This window comes from Coturnix japonica, chromosome 2 (assembly GCF_001577835.2).
Source record: "Coturnix japonica isolate 7356 chromosome 2, Coturnix japonica 2.1, whole genome shotgun sequence".
NCBI classification, from domain to species: Eukaryota; Metazoa; Chordata; class Aves; order Galliformes; family Phasianidae; genus Coturnix; species Coturnix japonica.
Genome location: NC_029517.1, coordinates 77,861,371 through 77,880,830, shown reverse-complemented (window position 1 = coordinate 77,880,830; position 19,460 = coordinate 77,861,371). Strand labels below are relative to the sequence as shown.

Sequence of the window (19,460 nt, the reverse complement as noted above, 5' to 3'; positions counted from 1 at the left end):
TTCCTATTACACTTTTTTTTTACCATTTCTTTCACTTGAGTCCAAATTGTTTTTCACTGGTGACAGCTCTGCCTGCGATATTTCATGCTTTAGAAATACATCATGGCTTCTCACCAAGTGGAGAGGTTTTCTGTGAGCTACAAATGTTTTAGGGGAAAAAAAAGAAGTGTATTTTGATGCTTAAATTTCTTGGCTGCATCTGAATTTGAGCAGACCTCAAGTGCATATAGGTCATTTTTTTCTTGTGGTGGCACCACTTGCTTCTGCATACACATAACATAGTGCTCTTCTTGCACAGCAAGTCCTCTCAAAATTACAATTAACTTTCTTTTATCATTGCTTTTTCCCTAAACAACTATCTGTGGATCATGTGCTATCATTTCAACTCTCTTGCAAGAACTGTTCTGCATGTACAAGTTGTAAATCCTAACCTTTTGTAGTGTGCACATACAACTCATTTTTACAGCTGTGTAGGTTATTATACGTACGTACAACACCCTTGGTGTGCTTTGGATACCATGTAGGTACTGTCATAGTCAGGGCTTCATACTTCACTGCTATCATGGTTTGCACAGCACAGTATAGAAGGCCAGGCATAGAAATTCAGCTGGAGTAGTAAGCACACCATGGAGCTTACAGCCTGACTGAGAAAGTTACAGACCACACAGCGAGAACCATATAGTGACAGCCTGAAAGTGAGGTTGTTACAGTCAGAGTCAAGCCAAAAAAAGAAAAAAGAGGAGTGTTAGATGGGAAAGTCTTTGTTGTAGGGAATAGGAGAGGCAATGTGTCCTGAAGGCCTGGGGAACAAGCCCAAGTGATGTTTGTCTGTCCACATGCTTATTGCTGTGCTTCAGCCCAGCAGCATGTCTTCAGTAGCTGCTACATTCAGCCAACCCTGCTCCTTCTCTATAGTGTCCTTCATTCATATTAGTCACTTTTACAGCCTTTGCTTTGCATTATCTTGCACTGTAGCCATAAAATTTATGGATATTCTCCAACTGCTATCACTGGCCCCATCCTCTTTGCCAGCTCTCACAGTCTTCTTTTTTTTACTGTGCCTTCCATCTCACATGTCATAATCATGTGCAATTAATCTGCAGCATGTTTGGCTGCCAGTTACCTAAACTTTGCCTATGCTATAGCAAAATGGATTCTTCCAGTAACACTAAGGAGTGTATTGGGCTCTCTTTTGTGTTCTGCACTACAGAAATCTAGAAGCCTGGTCCTTTTTAACCTCTCAGAAGACCCTTTGTAAATTGATCATCCCCAGATGAGAGAGCAGAGGGAATATGGCCACCCTATTGCCCCTTTGTAGCATTTAGTGCATCGCTGAGAGGAGTCTGTAGTAAACATGGCTTTGTCCAGCTCTGAGAACTGTATCTCTGGAAGGTGTCTATAGCTTTTCTCTTTGGAGTAGTTATTGGATATATTGCAGTTAAAGTAGGGAATGCAGGTGGTAATTTTGCAGACAATATCTCACTGCTTCTGCTGAAGGAAGGCTGAAGTAAACAATATGCATTTTGCAATGTTTTTTTCCGAGCAAGCAATGAGATCTGCTTCTGTTTTATTTTTTATTTTTTTTCCTATTTCTTTGCCAGATGAATTTCTGTAGCAAATGCATGTTCTTCATATACATTCCCCTTAACTCATCTGAGTTTCATTTCTGCTGTGAGCGTTACATCACTGTCTCTCTGCAAGTATCCCTGGAGTGCTTGGGAAGGACATTCGGTCATCAGTGGGGCTGAACTCTGTCCCATGGAAAGTGGCAGAGAGAAAGATCGCTGTTCTGGGTAAGAGCAGCTACTGCATGTGGAGTCTAAGCTGCGGAGAAATGTATTCTGACACGTTCTCATTTGTCTTTGCACAACTGCACAGCGGTCTGGGTAATGCATCTGAGCAGCCTCCTGGTCAGTCTAAAGAGTAGAGTATTCCTCTCTTCCCATGTAGAAATAAAGAACTGCAGGGATGAATTCCACCATCCAAGAAGCAGGCTGGATAAGATGGAAGTTGTGTCAGATGGCTTCAAGGGTGCCTAAGACCACTCAGCATTAAGTACTACTCGACTGCTGATGCTCTTGATAATTGTCTCATATGTAATCCCTGTTTAGCAACTGAGGGGAAAGTCGTGATTTCCTAAAAGGGCTGTACCATCTGTCAGTGCTACTCAGATTTTTTTTCAAACTTCTTTTGAGTTATTTTTTTTCTCTCTTTCTGACATTCACCATTCCCAGGCTGGGCTATAGCCTGGTGAGTGTGCTGTTCAGTACCAATTATGACATACATTGAGCTGTTTCTCTTAAAATCTGAAGTGTCTCAGCAAATGAAATGCCACTGACACAAATACTGACAACCAGCTTTCCATGTGGGGATGTGAAGCAAGGCAGATAACCATTATGGTCCTTTCAGGTATTTCTGCAGGGAGTTCAGACTGTTTTCATCTTCAGAACGACCCCACTGATCCCAGAGAGCTTCTTTGTAAAAGCAGCTATATCTTGAATTCCTCTGTGTCAAAAGCTGGTGATAAACCTCAGACTTTTGCCAGAGATAAGAGGATCATATTTCATACAACTGACATGCTAAACCCACCCAAACCAAAGCACAGCAGGATACAGAATGAAGACTGCAGTAATGCAAACTCCTGAAGAAAAAAAAACCAAAGAAGTTAGCATGGCAAACAGCAAGAAACTAAACAAACACAGTCAAACACAACCCATCAAGGAAGCAAATGCACCGAGTATGATGAGAAAGGAAAAGTCAGATTAGGGCCATCTCCACTCATGGGAACACATGAGGAGAGGAAGCAACTACAAGCTGCACACTTTCCTCCAGATAGAAAGGCTTGATTTTCAGAAGTACTTTTTAGGACAGAATTTTCTGCTTCCCACAAGGAATAAGATCATTTTTTAAAGCTTAGCCTTACCAGGAAGTCAGGGTGAATACTGGAATGTAGTTTAACATTGTACCCTCTGAGGAAATGGTTATCCCCACTAACAGGGGGTAATTAGAAAGAAAGATGATGTTGCCTGTGGAACTTACTTAGAAACTTATCTCTGGCATTTTATAGTGTGTTGGTATCAATAAAGCAGAAGGGAATTGGTGTTGGTGGTTCATGTGTGTGCGTGTGCACACCTCAGCCATGCAGACCCTGAGGCAAGAGTCAGGAAGATCAGAGGAGGAAACTGGCCTCATCCTTTCAGCATCCTTCCTTCAGCTACTCATAGATGTGAATGAGTTCCCCTTGAACTGCTGCTTCTACAGGTTGAACAGGCCCAGATCTCTCAGCCTTTCCTCATAAGAGAGATGCTCCCGCCCCTTCATAATCTTCATGGCCCTACATTGGACTCTTTCTAATATGTCTGTATCTTTTTTCTGCTGGAGGGGTCAGAAATGGGTCCAGCACTCCAGGTGTGACCTCACCAGAACGAAGGCAGCAATAACATATTCTGAGCTCAAGAAGGTCTCTCATATTTCTCTCCAATACAGGGAACAACCACAGTTTTTAAGGATGTATCATTTTAAAAATAATGAGTAATGAGATATATACCTTGTTCCCTTTCTTCCAGAAGGAAGATATTTAGAATAGAGCACTGACAAAGCCTATAATTCCGCACCACTTTCTTCTATGATTTTCACAGCCAGAGTAGCAATGGGAAAGTGACGCAGGTCAGCAATGGAGCAAAAAGCTGAATGTCAATTAGTGAGAAAAAGTAAATAAATCAGTGGCTGTACTATTACCAAGAGGATCAGAGGCTTGCTCTTCCTGTCTGCAGCCAGCTCTCACAGCAGCTGAACCAGGGCAACTGCCAGCGTAGGCGAAGCAAAGCGAAATGAAGTTCAAGACCTGTTGCCAAGGGGTGGAAAGGTTTAAAAACAACAAACGCCTCATCTTGACAATGTAAAATCTGCAAAGACTAGAACAGAAAGGGCCAATTACTACCTTATGTTCCAGTTCTAATCTGAAATTATAGGATGGATTTCTAATGAGGGGGAACACTGCTGGAGGCAGCTGTGGTGGATGGAGGGGTACACTGCTGCAATTACAGATCTTTGTGCATTGGTGACAGAAGTTCCAAAACTACAAGAGGAAACGCCTTTGTAATATTTGTTTTTGCAGAATCAAATAACACCCTCAATTTGCAGTGGAATGGAAACACTCAAGTATGTGAGTGTTCAAAGCAGATTGCGGCACCTGGCATGTGATAGGAGCTGAGCTAAGAAGGTGGAGGTGAGCCAATGTACTGGACCAGGGCTACATGAGTGGTGGTTGGCCAGAGCAAATAGAGCAGTGGCAACTGGGGGGAAAAAAAAAGATAGAGCAGATAGAGACAAAATCCTAGGCAGGACATCTGATAAAGTACAGTCAGAACAGACTCCTATCTTCCTTTCAAGAACATTGCTAGCAGCGAGAGTGCTGAATGCTTAATTATTATACAGTGCATGTTTCTAGAATGACCAAGAAAATGATTTTTGATGCAACAGGCTTTGTTTTATTATTATTATTTGACTTTGTGAGATATACAGTCAGAGACGGTGGCTTAAAACATGTGGTCTGCAGACTCCTAGAGATCCAGAGGACTTCCTAGGCCATCAGAGTGGGTAACCTTGGAACAAACCATCATCTTGTCCTTATCCAAGGGTCTGCATCTCTCCTGCAAAGCTTATAGGGCCCTATAAGGGGAGAAGGCTTGAAAAAACACTGCCTCTATGCTATTACTGTTACATGAAAGGAAAGGGATGGTGTTTTTCCAATTAACACTTCCATGGATGTACTATGACTCAACTCCGCTGCATGACTATTTTTTCAGAGTAATTTTGCTGTATTCAGATCAAGAAGTGGCCATGCAATGAACAACAGTTGCATGATTTGTATTCTTCTCATAGTTTAATGTGGCATAAGACTTTATTGACTATTCTTTTATTTGTTCCCCGAGGTACTTCTTAATTGACAATATTACAATATATGAGTACTTCATGGACATTAATTAGTCTATGTAAATCTCTGAGGTGAGCAGATGAGAAATGAAGAGAAAGATACATTAATTATTTGCATCCAATTTGGGATATTAAAATCTGATCTTTGCAAACACTTCATACTATATTTTTTTGCATATACTAAAAGCACAGCCCCCATTGCCTTTGGTTATACCTCTGAGCACCTGTCTTTTTCAAGGCAGGAATCACATTGATCACCGAGGAAATGAGGAACATCCAGGTACCTTCACACAAATTTTGTCTTATGAGGAAGGAGTTCTGGAGGGGCAGGACTGACTCTAAAGCAGCATTCACACCCCAGGAGCAATTTATCTGCACCACTGTTCCACCTTCTCCTCACCCTCAGTTGTAAGTCCAGTACTTTGTATATAGCCAGTCCTCACATCTGCTCCTTAAACTTCCCACACATTCCTAATCTGGCACAGCAAATCCTTGGCCCTAGAAAATCCAAGATAAGTGCATTGCAGACATCAGATGCAAACACAGACACAACTCATTGCTTGGACCATTGCCGTTATCCTCTCCCTGGATCAGCAGCACTGCCTGTGGCCTTTCTCCCTTCCTCCTGTACCACCTCGGTTCAGATCTAAGTGTGAAGCACAGCCTGCCACAGAGCATTTAACAACTACACCAAGAAATAAAAGAATCTTGCATTTCGACTGGACATGCTCAAATCATCAAGGAGGTTAGCTGCTAATACTTTAAAGGTTTCTGCTGAGCATGTGTAGAGCTGTAAGCTTTGAAAGGCCTCTGTCTTAGCTAACCCTGGCTGAATTTGCTCAAGGACCATAAAAGACTGTGCTCTTTCAGAAAGCCCACTTCCTCCTCCACACCTCCTGATACCAAATGCCAAATACTCATTCCAGAGACCTGAGTGAAATGCATTTTGCTTTTTTCCTGTATCTGAAAAGCACCATCACCCATACATGTGTGTGTTTGTGATGTGGCAAGTGCAGCTGAGCACCTCTGAACAGCCCAGTTCCAGAAGCTGAACTCTGAAAAATCTACAACTGGCTGGAAACAGGGCTTTATGATGAAATGTGTAGATAACTTTAATAGCACTTGGAGCCATCAGCCTCACCTGCAATCAACAATCAGATTTGGAGAGACCTATACCAAAACAAAAGGTGTTGTGGTGAAGCCTACCAGGCCTTTGTTTTGTTCTCCACATTGGCAGTGTGGCAGATACAGCCAGACAGCACTGTAATCTGGGAACCAGATATCTGGGAGAGAAATTACAGCCACACCAACACCTAGCTCTCATCTGGGTCTATGCATTTATTTATTTATTCATTTATTATTCTCTTTGAGCTCTTTAGCTGGCTAATTACGAAGCCTGAATCAGCAGCTTGCCCAACTAGGGCAACTACTCCATATGTACCTGTGACCCTTTGAAAGATCTCCCAGTGAGAACTCGAGTTATTAAGCAGCAAGCCCCTCGCAAACCTCTTGGCTTTGTTCATTTAGCTGACCATGTAAATGCATGCTGTGTTCTACTACAGAGCGCTTTCTCAGTTTCCTATTTTAAGATGAATTAAGGGGGGTAAAAAAAATATCTATAAACCTTGACATCACGTTTTGCAAAGGAAGCAAATGCGCTCCTCCCTAGACTCAAAATGAATGGCCTTTTAAGGTGACTGCTGAATTAAATTCCTGAATGATGAAATCAACATGTATGAAAAAGTGCTTGTTTCCGAAAGAGAAAAAAGCTGCAGGAAAAAAAAAAAAAAAAGGAAAAATAAAAAGCTCGGTAGTGTGATGGCAGGGTTGAGAGCTGAATAGGAGCTGTTTACAGTGACTCAATAAAGATACTTTACTCAGCTTTGGTAGTAATGCAGCTTCACAGGCTGAAGGGAAATGGGGATATACATATTCTGAGCCCGCTAAGCTTCTCTAATGTAAGACATGTGCATTTAGTTGAAGTCCTGAAATACCTCACTAAGAAGAAGCATGATGGAAACCCCAAGCACATCTTTCTGTTTATCATACATTACATATTTCTGACATTCTTTATGCAGTAGAGTACGCAGCTGACATAAGTCTTTAGATATATAACATGCCTGTAAGGTATGCAGCTAAACTCCGACTCTGTGAAGACCTAAAATACCCTTAAGATGGTAAAAATAATCTCATTAGAGGTACGGAGCACGTCTGGACATTCTCAGGACAGAGGCACTGCTGCAGCTCAGCCTATTGCTCTCAGAGCAGGGAGTCACGGCATATCAAACCAACATGAAACACAGAATTGTAACAAGCTCCCAGCTATCTTGACAAAAGAACCAAAGGGAATTCCAAGAAAGCTGTAAATTCCTTATAGCTCAGGAGGTCTCCAATGATTAGGTTGATTAAGTCTGCCTAAGCATTTTTCCATCATTTTCCACAAGAATATTGCAGGTAGACAAGAGCACAATAGATACAAAATCTAGTTCTGATTTCTTCTTCTCATGATTCTTGTTCCAGTGTGACTCCAAAACCTGGGTTTCCAACAGACTTTTCTCCATTTTTTACTTTTGGAACATCCCTTGTGGCTGGGTTGTTGATAACAATAGTATGTGCTTCAAGGCAGGAAAGGTATTGTTAGGTGTTGATATTTTTTCATCAACAACACATCAACCAGACTTGCTTTAAGTAAGGCTAGACCACACAGTGGTAAAATACTGATGTCTTATCTTAATTGTTTGCAGTGTAGCTACAGGCAACCTGCTATACCAGAGATAACCGAATGCTAGAGGAGGGTGGCTATTTTAGACAACTTGCATCTGCAGGAAGGAAGAGAATGTGATACCTCCGCAGGACTTCAGAGTGGTTTTCCTTTTTTAAGCTCAGTTCCTCTTCATATCAGATAATTGCAGGTAGTAAATGAATTACTTGGACAGTCTGAATGGGTAATGAAGAGGAAGCTGAGTGATGGCTTAAAGACCTTCTGCACTTAAGTCACTTGAGTAGGCTACAAGGACACAAGGTCTAGGTACCAGGATGGGCAGGGGAATGCTGTAGTCAAAGATATCTTCCATCACGTGGTCTGGGGCTAAGTCTGGTGGTTCTGCAAGGGATGTGACAGCATTTACACTCCTTTAACTTCTTTGATCTTCTTTGCTTTTTATCTACTAAAAGAGAAAACCCTGAGTTTTGAATCCTACTTACGTTTTGTCCATAGCAACCGCAACACTTCCCTCAGATTTGCTAAAAAGCACATCTTTAATTTAGAACAAGAAAGACAGACCTTCCTGCAGGTCCTCTGCTTCTGAGCTTGACTGAAATTTGGAAGCCGGCACTTTCATTACATAGGGTGTCTCTTGATGGCCCTTCCAATCTTAGAGCCTTCAAACTCTGTCTTAGCAACCCACAGCTTTTGTAAGCAATCACTGGAAAAGCACTGAGGAAAAACTGTTGAGTGATGACTCACTCTATCACAGTTTGGTTGCTTTATCATTTTCTAACGCTTCTGATGGGAAGATATTTTCTATTGTGAGAGGCTTGTTTTCCTGCTCCATTAGAACAATGATCTGTAAGGATTTCCTGAGGAGTGACTTCTCCTTATAGGGTGTGAGATTTGTTGTCCTTTAGCTCCTGGAAGGCCAAGCTAATTAACCATCACCTAGTTACTTACTACCTTCCTGTTCCCTTTCGCTTTTTCAACACCCACTTGAGAGCAGAGGGGTTGTCACAGGACATGCACACTGGGAAATAGGGTGTGACTAAGGACAAACCATCATAAATCAGTAGTGGAGGGGGAAAGGTGTAGGATCAAGCTAGAGCATCCAGGGGCCATGTTCAAACGAGAGTGCTGGGCCTTGCTGGGCTCCACAGCCTGGAGTAATGCTATGGGTTCAGTTCAGTTTGGCCTCCAGTGTGAGCTCCAGCTGTGGGAATGGCCCCATTTGTGACAATAATTACAACAACTGACTTCTTTTGCCTCCAACCAGAAATAACTCTTGGGGCTTCTTAAGAAAGCAAAGGCACAACACGAGTCAAGGTTTATCTGCTTGGGCAGGAGGCCCAAAACCACTGCATTCTTCTCTTATTTACAGTCTTCAGTGAAGACTTCTCTCCCCTGATGACTGCAGATTTTAATATTTCTTTACAAGCACGGCTGGCTGTTTTGGGCTGCTTGCAGGCGTAGCCACACCTGTTAGGCTAGATGCTAAACAAGATAAAAAGGCATGTTTTAGGGAAAACCATCTCAGTGACTGCATGGCCAAAAGTGTTTGTTAAGATCATCCTAGGTAAGCTCACGCAGGAGTTTCAGAGATGGATTCTTTCATGAAGCCATTGACTTCTGGTTGGTTGTGAGAAGGTCTTTTAAGATGGCATTAAGCCTACAGAAACGCTTCTGATCTGATGGTATGGGTAAATATACGCTTGTATGCCTTTAGGCTGGGGGACTAGAAGATATGTCAGTCACATTACATAGTTCGCTATTGTCCCTTTCCCGGCTCCCAGGAGGCCGAGTGAAGCAGCTGTACTGCAGGGATGCCAACCCTCAGCAAAATACAGCAATTGTTTTATGAGTTTAATGCTCTTTATTTCCTAACTTATTTACCAGGGGCATGTGTGGAGCTCTGTGGAAGTCAGTTTGCTGAGGAAGAAAGCCTTAAAAACACTCCTCCATTTTAAGATGTGTTGTTTTGCATTGAATACAAGTGCTCTGTTGTAGAACATTAGAATTTCATTTTAAAAAAAAATGAAAATGAGGAGGGGAGGAAGGACCTGGACAGGAAAACTCCAAAACACTGAAATAGCTCTTCAGCTCACACTGGGAAAAGCTAAGACAGAAACCAGGTTGGCCCATTCTCATCTCCATTTCCTAATTGATTGCATCAGCCACCAAATCATCGCAGCGAGGGTGGGGACCTCACTGCCTTGGGATCATGCAGCCTCTGCCCCAGTGGCTGCCATGCCGAAGGGCAAATGGCTTCTTCATGGCACTGTATCTCAGTGAATCTAATCTGACCTCCATGCAAAACTGCCAGCTTGGTATTTGCTAGCTCAGGTGCTGCTATCACCTCCATGTTTACAGAAAGATATCGGTAATGGCTGTGACACTGCCAGTCTCTCTACTAAGGGGAATTAATTGCAGGATTGGGGCCCCGCTATGAAGCGGATAAAAGGGATATAGAAAAGCGGCGGAGCCCAGACAGCATTAGATAAATGGTGGTGAGAAAGCCTGCGTTTATAGCACTAATGTAACTGTGCTTCCTGAAAAAAAAAAAAAAGAGAGAAAAGAACAAGAAATTCCCCAGTGTAGGCATACTTATTGTTTGCCAGAAAGCATTCTGAATTCCTCAATAATCAGTCAGGAAGCGGTAAAATCTGTCAGACAAATGACCAACATGTTATTTTTTCCAATATCGAATATATGTTTTAGGTCATTACTATTAGAGAAAAACATTTTGTGGCCAATGCAATTTATTTTTTCAGCCATGCTAAACTTGTAAGTCACACACAGTGAATGGAACCTTTGCACACACACACACACACACACACACAAACATGGTAAGAACTTTGTTTCAGTCCAGACCAGTACTTTGCCTTGTAGATGCATTAGCTATTAGCACTCACTGTTCTTTCAAGAAATCACACAAGCAGAAATTCTGTTAGTGTTTTCCCATTCAAACGATCAGAAAAGTGGAATTAATTGTAATAGCTATAATATCTGTGCTGCCTGTAGACACCTGGATTTCCCATCAGAAACTAATGCAAAAATACGCAAGATAATTTCTGATTTTTTTTTTAGTTACTTTGTGTTATTACTTTGGTCTAACTTCCTCTGTGGTGGAAGGCAAAGTGCTGACTTTACATCAAAATAGGTCTACTACCTTTGGAAGGCTTTTCTGAGGACCTCCTGTGAAGTTTTCCTGTTCTCACCATTGGATCTTTTTTTTCTCTGATGGGTGTAAATTAGTAGGACTTCACCTTAGTAGGACTTCACCTGGCGTTGCTGTTGGAGTTGAGTCAGCAGAGTAACACTGTGATTCTTTCCAGCTTCTTTGCTTGTAGATAAAGAGAAAGAACGCTAGCTTAATAACCTTTCCCCATTGTGCCCCAGAGGTTGGGCATCTTGCCATACACAGATGTTATCAAAAATGGAATCATTTTATAAATAAACTGTGAATTAACAGCTGTCTGGATAAATGTATGCTTTGGTCCATGACTGATGTCTTCCATTCTTTGAGAACGTTCTCTAAATAAATCGAATGTTTTCATTTTGTACTTTGTTATGATTTATCACGTTGTGGTTTATTTTAAGTCTTTGAATGCTCGCTCTTCCACTTGCTGAACTTCAGACATGGAATTAAAATCCCCTTGGCTGCACAGTCTCCTCCCCATGTTCTGAAGGAGAAGCCACGTAGCTATCACAATGGATTAAGACATCCTGCATTAAAAACCTGTGTCACTTTTGCAACCGTGTGCATTTATGCAACGAGACATCAGTAGCTAATGGGTCCATCTAAGACATTAAGTTGAATGGACACTTTTTTTTCATAGCGGTGGTAATTATGAATACTCTGAAAAAGGCTTCTTTGCCAATTGTATCCCAAGAAAATCAAACAGTGTTCTCTTGCAAAAGAAAAAAAATATTAAATAAATAAAAAAGCTTGGCAAATCTTCAGCCATCTTATTCCATTACATACCATTAAGAAAAACAGTGGCTTGTTTATTCACTGCAAGTTAAATATATGTACAGTAGATCTTTTGAAAGTCCCTAAATGCTGCTTTAGCCTGCTGTATGTCAAAGGCATGGCCTCAAGCAAAGTGCTCTTCTAAAAGGCTACTTTTACACATATGTGCTGTGGATAACCCATAGCACTAATAGGTAAATAATCAAAGAAATGCAATGATTTTGAATTCTTTCCAATAGAATTACCACAGCTGCCTTTCCTTTCTGAATTCAGGCACAGTGGAGTTGTGGGGATATCCATCCATCTATAAGGAAAGAGTTGGTTTTGGTCAGCGTGCCTCAAAAAATCAGTATAAAACTCACAAACTTTCTACAGAACTCTTGTTTTTCTGGGAAAGAATATTAATGGTGTAGAAGTACGTTCACAATAAATACCTTTTGCTGTTACCAAACACATCAGCTTGCATTTGGTCTTTAGTTATGCCTTAAGCCATTTATTTACTGTCTAGTCATGATTCATAACTATAGATTGCTGCCAAGTGAATTCCATTGCCATGGGGATATTTGCAGACATTTTAAATAGTTGAGATAAATAAAATAAAGTAGAAACCCACCAAGAAATAAAGCGATACAAAATGGGTGATAACTATCTTGCAAACTAGAATTAAATACACTGAATTTTTGGTCCGCATTGTCAACACAGCATTAACTACCTGAGCTGCATAATAAATACACGACAAGTAGAACAATAGTACAATTCTTTCCTCTGTGAAAGTAGTCAAAACACTTGTTAAAGAAGGGTAACGTCGGGGAGTATTTGCTGCCTACATAACTGAACCCACTTTCACTAACATTCAATTTTTGAAGGAAATAAAGAACACGCTGCCATGAGTCTGTAAGGAAGTGTCATATCCAATGGATGATTTCTATTGCAGTGTCTTTGATGAAAACAAGTAATACCTGAACACGAGCATGGGCATCCTCAGTATTAGTATATACATAAAGCATGAATTAATGCAACTAGGAATTCCAGGTACGTAAAAAAGAGCAGTTTTGTTTGGCACATTGTAGAAAAGAGCTCTTGCCGTGTACTCAGTAGAGCACAAAGTTAACTATCCCAAAAGGCCATCAGTTTATAACAGTGCATGCTTCATATACACTCAGCCACAGCTTTCACAGTTCATTGGGCATTACATTAGACAGTTTGGGGGAAAAAAGAAGAAGAAGAAGAAGAAGAATGATAGCAAAGAGTTTCTAAACATTCAGGATAGAGAGTCCATTGTGCCAGACAGTCTGAGAAAGACGTTTAATGACCCTGTGATCCAGAAGTGGATGAAAATATTTGTTTCTTAAAACATATCTATGATGTTATGCTAATAACCCCCACCCTGTTTTTTTCTACACAAACCCAGATTATGCCTCTCACTTTGTAATACGTACACTGAAGAAACCAATTCTGAAGCCTGCCTGCAAAAAGCACATTATTACTTCAGAAACTCTCTAACACTCAAACTTTGTCATTACAACAGTACAATAACTTTTCTTATCTGGATACCAAGGATATGTCTTAGGTTATGCTAATGGATCTACTCTGAAATCAGCTCTAGAAATATTCTTGGCTTATGCAGTGGATTCATCATCAAAAAGACTATTATCTTCCATTATGAATCTCAAACATCCAAATAACTGATTCTTTAAGAGCTCTTTTCTATTTGAAGTATTGCTTTGTCATCACAGCAGAATCACTGAGTGCTATTCTCCTTATCTAAGAGTAGTTTGGCATGATGTAATGCAGTTCATAAATATGAAAAAGTAATCTGAATCAAATTTTAGTTCTTTCCTTGATTTAAATTTCAGTTTTTATTTTTTTTTCTGCATTGTGCGCTCATAATTTAACTGATTGAACTATAATGTTTTGAATAATTACATACTATACATTTATATTTTAGCTGTCGGCTATTTTCTTAGAAAACAGTGTTGAAAGATGTTTTCTTATAACAGATTTGACTATAGGGGATAAATACACTGCAATCCTGAAAACCAACTATAACATTTCTACTGTCATCGATCCCAGCAGGCTTCAGCCAGTCCCACGTGTTAACAGACAGCAATTCTTAACATGGCTCTGAACGATAGCTTTTACTTTTAGCTTGTCGATAAGTGTTTCACATTCACTTCTTATGGAAAGGGAGAAGTGAGAAGCTATACTGGATAAACTGAAGCTACATACATAGGTGTGTTCAGCTTAATTGCATGCTGCTAGATAAACTATCAGTAGAGCTCCAAAGGCAGGTACGAATAAGCCATCCTCTGGCAATAGTAAGAGACAAAGCCAAGCAGTGAACTGGAACGACTGTATTCATTGAGTCTAGCCCAAAGGCTTCAAGACCTGTTTTTAGGTTGGAAGCTAAAGAGTTCAAAAGTACACTGAATATCTGAAAAGTGACTTTCAGGGAGTGCAGGTTTGATGTTTGGATGTCAAGGCATCGAGAATTCTGTTTGTACAGAGCAGATGGTCAGTAAACATGAAGGATGGTCTGACTACATGGAGCGTGTTGCATGTGTAATTGTGGTAAATCAGGTGCAGAGGTTCAAGTCCTCCCCTCTGCAGACTGCTGCACTCCCAATGGTTGTGATAAACAATTCGCTTATTCACTTCATTCAAGTGCCAAGTGCAGCCCCAGAGAGTGGAACTGGGAGTGAAGGCATGTGTAGGTAAGAAGAAGTGGTGCCGATTTATAGAGGTCCCCATATTGGAGCTAGCCCAGTAATCATGTTGGAAGCCAGAGCCACGTTTTCCCAGGTACATGAAAAGGAGCCAATTGGCAAATAGCATGATCTGTAACACACTGCTTCAGTTGTTTAACTCAGATGTGAACTGCACCCAAGTCCTTGAGACGGCATACTATTACCTTGAGTCCAACCTGCTGCTCTTGTGTTTGCAAGGACAAACCCTGATTCAGTATTCCTAGAGGGAAGTAGACGTCCTTTAATCCAAAGAGTACAGCTGGGAAATACGAAGCACAGCAGCAGCACAAAGTACACAGTACTACTTTCTTATCAGAACCAGTCATTTACTTTACTTTTCACAGAACCGACATTCAGGTGTTAGTAAGGAGAATAATGTAAAGAGCTGACCACTGTATAAAGAGAACTCAGCTGCTTTTATTCTACACCGTTTTACTTCTAGAATGAAAAATAAAAAAAATCTATCTAGCATTTGCAGAGGAAATTCATTCTAAGCTAAAAAAAAAAAAACAAACCAACCTTTATTTTAGAAAACATAATTCCTTTTCTTGAATCAGAAAAAAATATAATGAAATGCCACACTGCATTAATTGTCCAAGTTTTTCTTCCCTAGTATAATACACAAGGAATGACAGCAATGCCTCATACTACAGTAAGAAGTGCTCGCTAATGTAAATGGGCAGGAAGGTGATACTTCCTAAGGCCCTGCTCTTGGAGAGGTGTCAGTGTGCACAGACCCTTTACACCCTCAAGACTCTGCTCAGGCACAACAGTTTATACATCTGGCTGTGGCACTGGGTATTAATGATTACACATCTGGGCATACAGAAAATCTCTTAAGGATTTACCAAGAACTACCCAACCTCATTGGGGCTTACTTATTAACAAATAAACAAACAGAGAGCTGGAACTACCAGAACGCACTGCAGATATTGCTTCTGGTCCTCCTGAGCAGTGATTCCTGCCTGCCTGTGGAAAGGTGGAAGGGGAGAGGGGCATTTGCTCCAGACTCTGACTCTGTGAAGTAAGAAATAAATCTCGTTATCTGTCAGTTCACTGATTTGCTTTCTGTGAATGTCATGCAAACAATGTATTAGATGGTGCATTTTTCACATAGTTTTACATTACTGGAAATCTGTATTTCCCAAGCCACAAGTCGTTCACCATTCAAAATGGTGCAGAGCACTGGATAAACTTCCACCAAGGTTGGAGCTCAACTCACTTAACAAAGTAATCATTATTAGTATGAATACATGATCAGGCTGCCTTTCTGCTTCTACTGATCTATATTCTCAGCTACACAACCATAACTGCACAAAGCAACCATTTTCTACCTTCAACAATAAGTGCATGTGTGTGCCTCTCACAAGGATCACATCATTGGGTTGAAATCTATCAAAGCCTCTTTCTTTAGATAATTGAAGTAATGGATGTATACCAGGACGACGCAGTAAACATACTACAAAACAAGAGATGCCGAGTTCTTTTTGCCATAACAATTGTTTAATAGAAACCTATGTTTATAACTCCTACAGCACTGTATGAGCATTTGCTGATGAACGCAACCTTTTCTTATTGCTGCAAAGCATTCTTTTAATCAACAAATGGGGAAACTTCAGAGGGGAACCAAAAAGGATACAGTTTACGTTGCTTCACTTGAACGTTCCTAGAGAATATTACAGATAGCAGTCAAAGAAAACAGACATAATGGATGGCAGTGACAGCAATAGTAGGGATAGTTGGTTATTGTGCTGCTCGAGAGTTTGCAAGCACTTTCTGTTTTATAAGAGCCTTCTCTGAATACAGAACAGCTACACAAATACAGGCCTGATTCTGGACAAGTGGTCCTACTGAGTCTGCATGTCTCAAAATAGGAAGAGGCTGATGGACAAGACATTGGGGCCCAATCAGATGTGACACCAGATGCCTCATGCTTTTGTTAGTATTTGTACTACCATTGTATCGAGCTGTTTCTTGTGCTAGGGAACAAAGCAGAATGGCAGTATTTATACAAAAATCATCAAATGTAAAGGGCTACAGATGTGAAAGAGGGAACAGAACACAAGGGCCAGAGACATTACTGGTCAGTATGGCGAGCAGTGATCAAAGAGCGTTCAAGATTTTGAAAGGCATTACAGCAAAGCTGAGATTTAAGGATGAGTTTGAAGAAGACTGTGCTTATTGCTTACTGTTGAGCATCCTCAGCAACATCACATCTTTCATAACCTAGATTGTTTATGGGAACAGAGTTTAGGACCAGTGGGTATAATGAAACTGGTCATTTTGGCAAACGATTGCTTGGTATGCAAAGATCTGTTACATTAGCACAGGAGCTCAGAAGGGTGGTACATACACTGTGGTGCTGACTGAGAGGTGTGATTCAGTCTGGAAACGCACTGTGTATCCTACAAACCCAGGAGGCGCTGGAGTTTCCATGCAGGAGAAAGTCAGCAGGGTACATGCACCATAATGTTCAACACATCCCTTGCTGGAGCTAATTCACCTAGTGAGTCACATCTGCTCACATTAAGAAAACAAAACAAAACAAAACAAAACAGTCTTCATATGTCTATTGCCAGGAAGGCATGAAAACTGGCTAGGCTGGCTGGGAACCAACCTGGCAGCAACATTAGTTAGTACATCTTTTAAATAAGATGAGTGGGTTTTGAATCTGTGTCTGAGGACAGGGACACAAACAGATTCTGTGCTATGGCAGATAACACTCCATATTGAACTCAGCAAAGTGTTTTGGTGATTTCACACGCACACACACACACAAAGGTCAAAAATTATGTCTTACTTTCTATCAAAAGTATCAATTTATGTAGAATCTGAAGTATCTCGAAGTTTGCTGATGATTTAGAGAAGGCTCTGTTTGAAGAAGAATGGCAGATCACTACAGAAATGTGAAAGGTGGGATTTGTTATATCTTACACAGAATGTGATACTATTTAAGCTTTGGGGATCCATTTGTATTCGCTTTATTCTCAAAATATACACAATTATATAGAATTTTCTGAAACCTATAGAACACCGCATGAAATGAGAAACTCCCTGCTATTCACAACACAGAAAAATCAGACATTAACCTCACATAAAACCAACTGGCTTACATCTTGCTTCCTCATGGTAGTCTGGATAGGGAGCTAGGAGATATGGTTTAGTGGTTTTCTGTAGGTATGGTAAAGGGAGGATGGTTGGACTAGATGATCTTGTAGCTCCTTTCCAACCTTGTGATTCTATTCTATGATTCTCATTAAGTCTGTGCCAATTTTGGAGCTGATGCCAAAAGTGTAAGCTCACTGTTTCTTGTGTTGTTGCTTTTTTTTCTTCAGTGATCAATCCATGAAATAATACTTTAAATTCCTTAAAAGCTACCATTCCCTTTTCAAAGATATCCTCGACAGCTACATACTACGGCCATTTTCTCAACATATCTGAAGACCAAAAAAATTTTTTAGAGCAATTTGAAGCCCTTCCTCCCAGAAAGCAAGTATTACTCATTTGATCGTTTTCCCACAAAGTATTTTTACAGGAGAGTTGTGGGGACCATATTATATATTCAACGAACAACTTCTGTGGTGTAAAGCATCTCTTTTTGGTATTCAAATAACCACGAAAGCAATGTAGCTGTATCTCATTGCCATGGACATTACCACCTAAACCAACCAGAAGGAAACAAAAAAGGTTATTTCTTACCTCATCCATTGTGAAAGACACAGATTTATGAGATAACATTTGGCAATCCTGTGACCAATGATAATAAAAATCTCTTTCCCTTGGGCATCCAAGTACCACAGAACATTGTAACGCTTCCAGTTCTTCAAGAGCACTGAACCGCATTGTGCTGGCCTGCATACCTTTACGAAAAATAAGCGGTAAATAAAGGAAAAATCAGTTTTCAGTGTAAAAAAGTATTTGTTTAGCAAATGTATGATGCTAGATGAAAAAGAATTGGATGGAAATCAGAAAGAACCAAGGACTGTCTTCATAGTTGCTCTTTTCTGCCTTGCTGTGACTCTACCTACACAAGTACTGCTTTGACAGTGTGCCTGCTTCAACTGATTTTGAAGTTTCTACTTTTCATCCTTCTAGTACAACATCATGCTCTTAAGATGTACCCTTAATAATAGTAGAAATGAAATATTGAATGTAATAGACACAAGAAATTCAGTGTGTTTCCCTTTTTGCTGAGTACTTTACTCAAGAAACGCGCTGTCTGGTAAGGAAGAAAAGCGAAGGAACAGACCACGCTCAGAAATCCCACACACAAAAGGGGTCTAAGGTTTCAGATCACACATCATAAATACAGGTATCCAGCATTTCAGCGCGGGCATAAAAAACCCAGAAGCTTAAATGGCACAGACATCGGCCAGAAGGGCAGACTTCGGACCTATCTGACTGGTCCTGACGGCGGAAGAGATGAATGAAGATAAAACTGCCCCTTTTACACAGGGAAGGCAGAACGCTCTGTGGAGACTACGACTCCCCGGTCCAAAGGGCAGCGCGGCCCGGCACCACCCGCCCTTCTTCCCGCGGCGGGAAGCGGCGGTGCCCGCCCTCACACCCGCCTCTCCTGCGCCGGGCGAGCGCAGGTTGCGTAGGCACCTCAGCGCCCAGCGGGCTCCGCCGTCAGCCCCTGGAGTAACGTTGTTCCGTGAATAGTCCCAGCTAAAGGAGAGGAGTCGCAGCCGTCCCGCCCGACCCGTCAAAGCCGCCATCCATCTTTATTGCGGGAAAACCCCCACATCCCCACCGATACGGCTTTGGCGTTCCGGCGTGTGCCCGCTTCCAAAATGGCCGCCGAGAGGACCCTTTTTCACTGACACAGAGAGGGGGCGGGCGGGGAGGAAATAGCAGCCGAGTCTCGAGAGGCGGGGGCTGAGGGGACCGAGGGGACCGAGGGGAGAGACGAGGGGAGCGGCTGCGAGCGCCCTGCGAAGCCCCACGCTGCGCCTGAGGGGCCGAGCCGGAAGCCGGCGGCGCTGCGCGTCGGGAGAGGCGGGCAGGGTCGGGCGTGTGAGGCGGTCGGCGGCGAGGGACGGGCGAGCAGGAGGAGGCGGCGCTGGGAGCGCGGAGCCGCGTCGAGCCGAGC

At 41.6% G+C, this 19,460-nt stretch overlaps 1 long non-coding RNA gene across 2 annotated transcripts in view; it reads left to right on the top strand.

Moving 5' to 3' along the window:
- Positions 1–18,535, top strand: part of LOC107309888 — a 29,763-nt gene extending 11,228 nt beyond the window's left edge. Inside the window, exons 3-4 of one of the 2 annotated variants that reach the window (XR_001553380.2) lie at positions 1,602–12,650; positions 13,030–13,142. This is a non-coding gene — a long non-coding RNA (uncharacterized LOC107309888). Of the gene's footprint in view, positions 1–1,601 lie in introns of both variants that reach the window. The other variant, XR_004306159.1, reaches the window with a different exon arrangement.
- Positions 18,536–19,460: the final 925 nt, after the last annotated feature.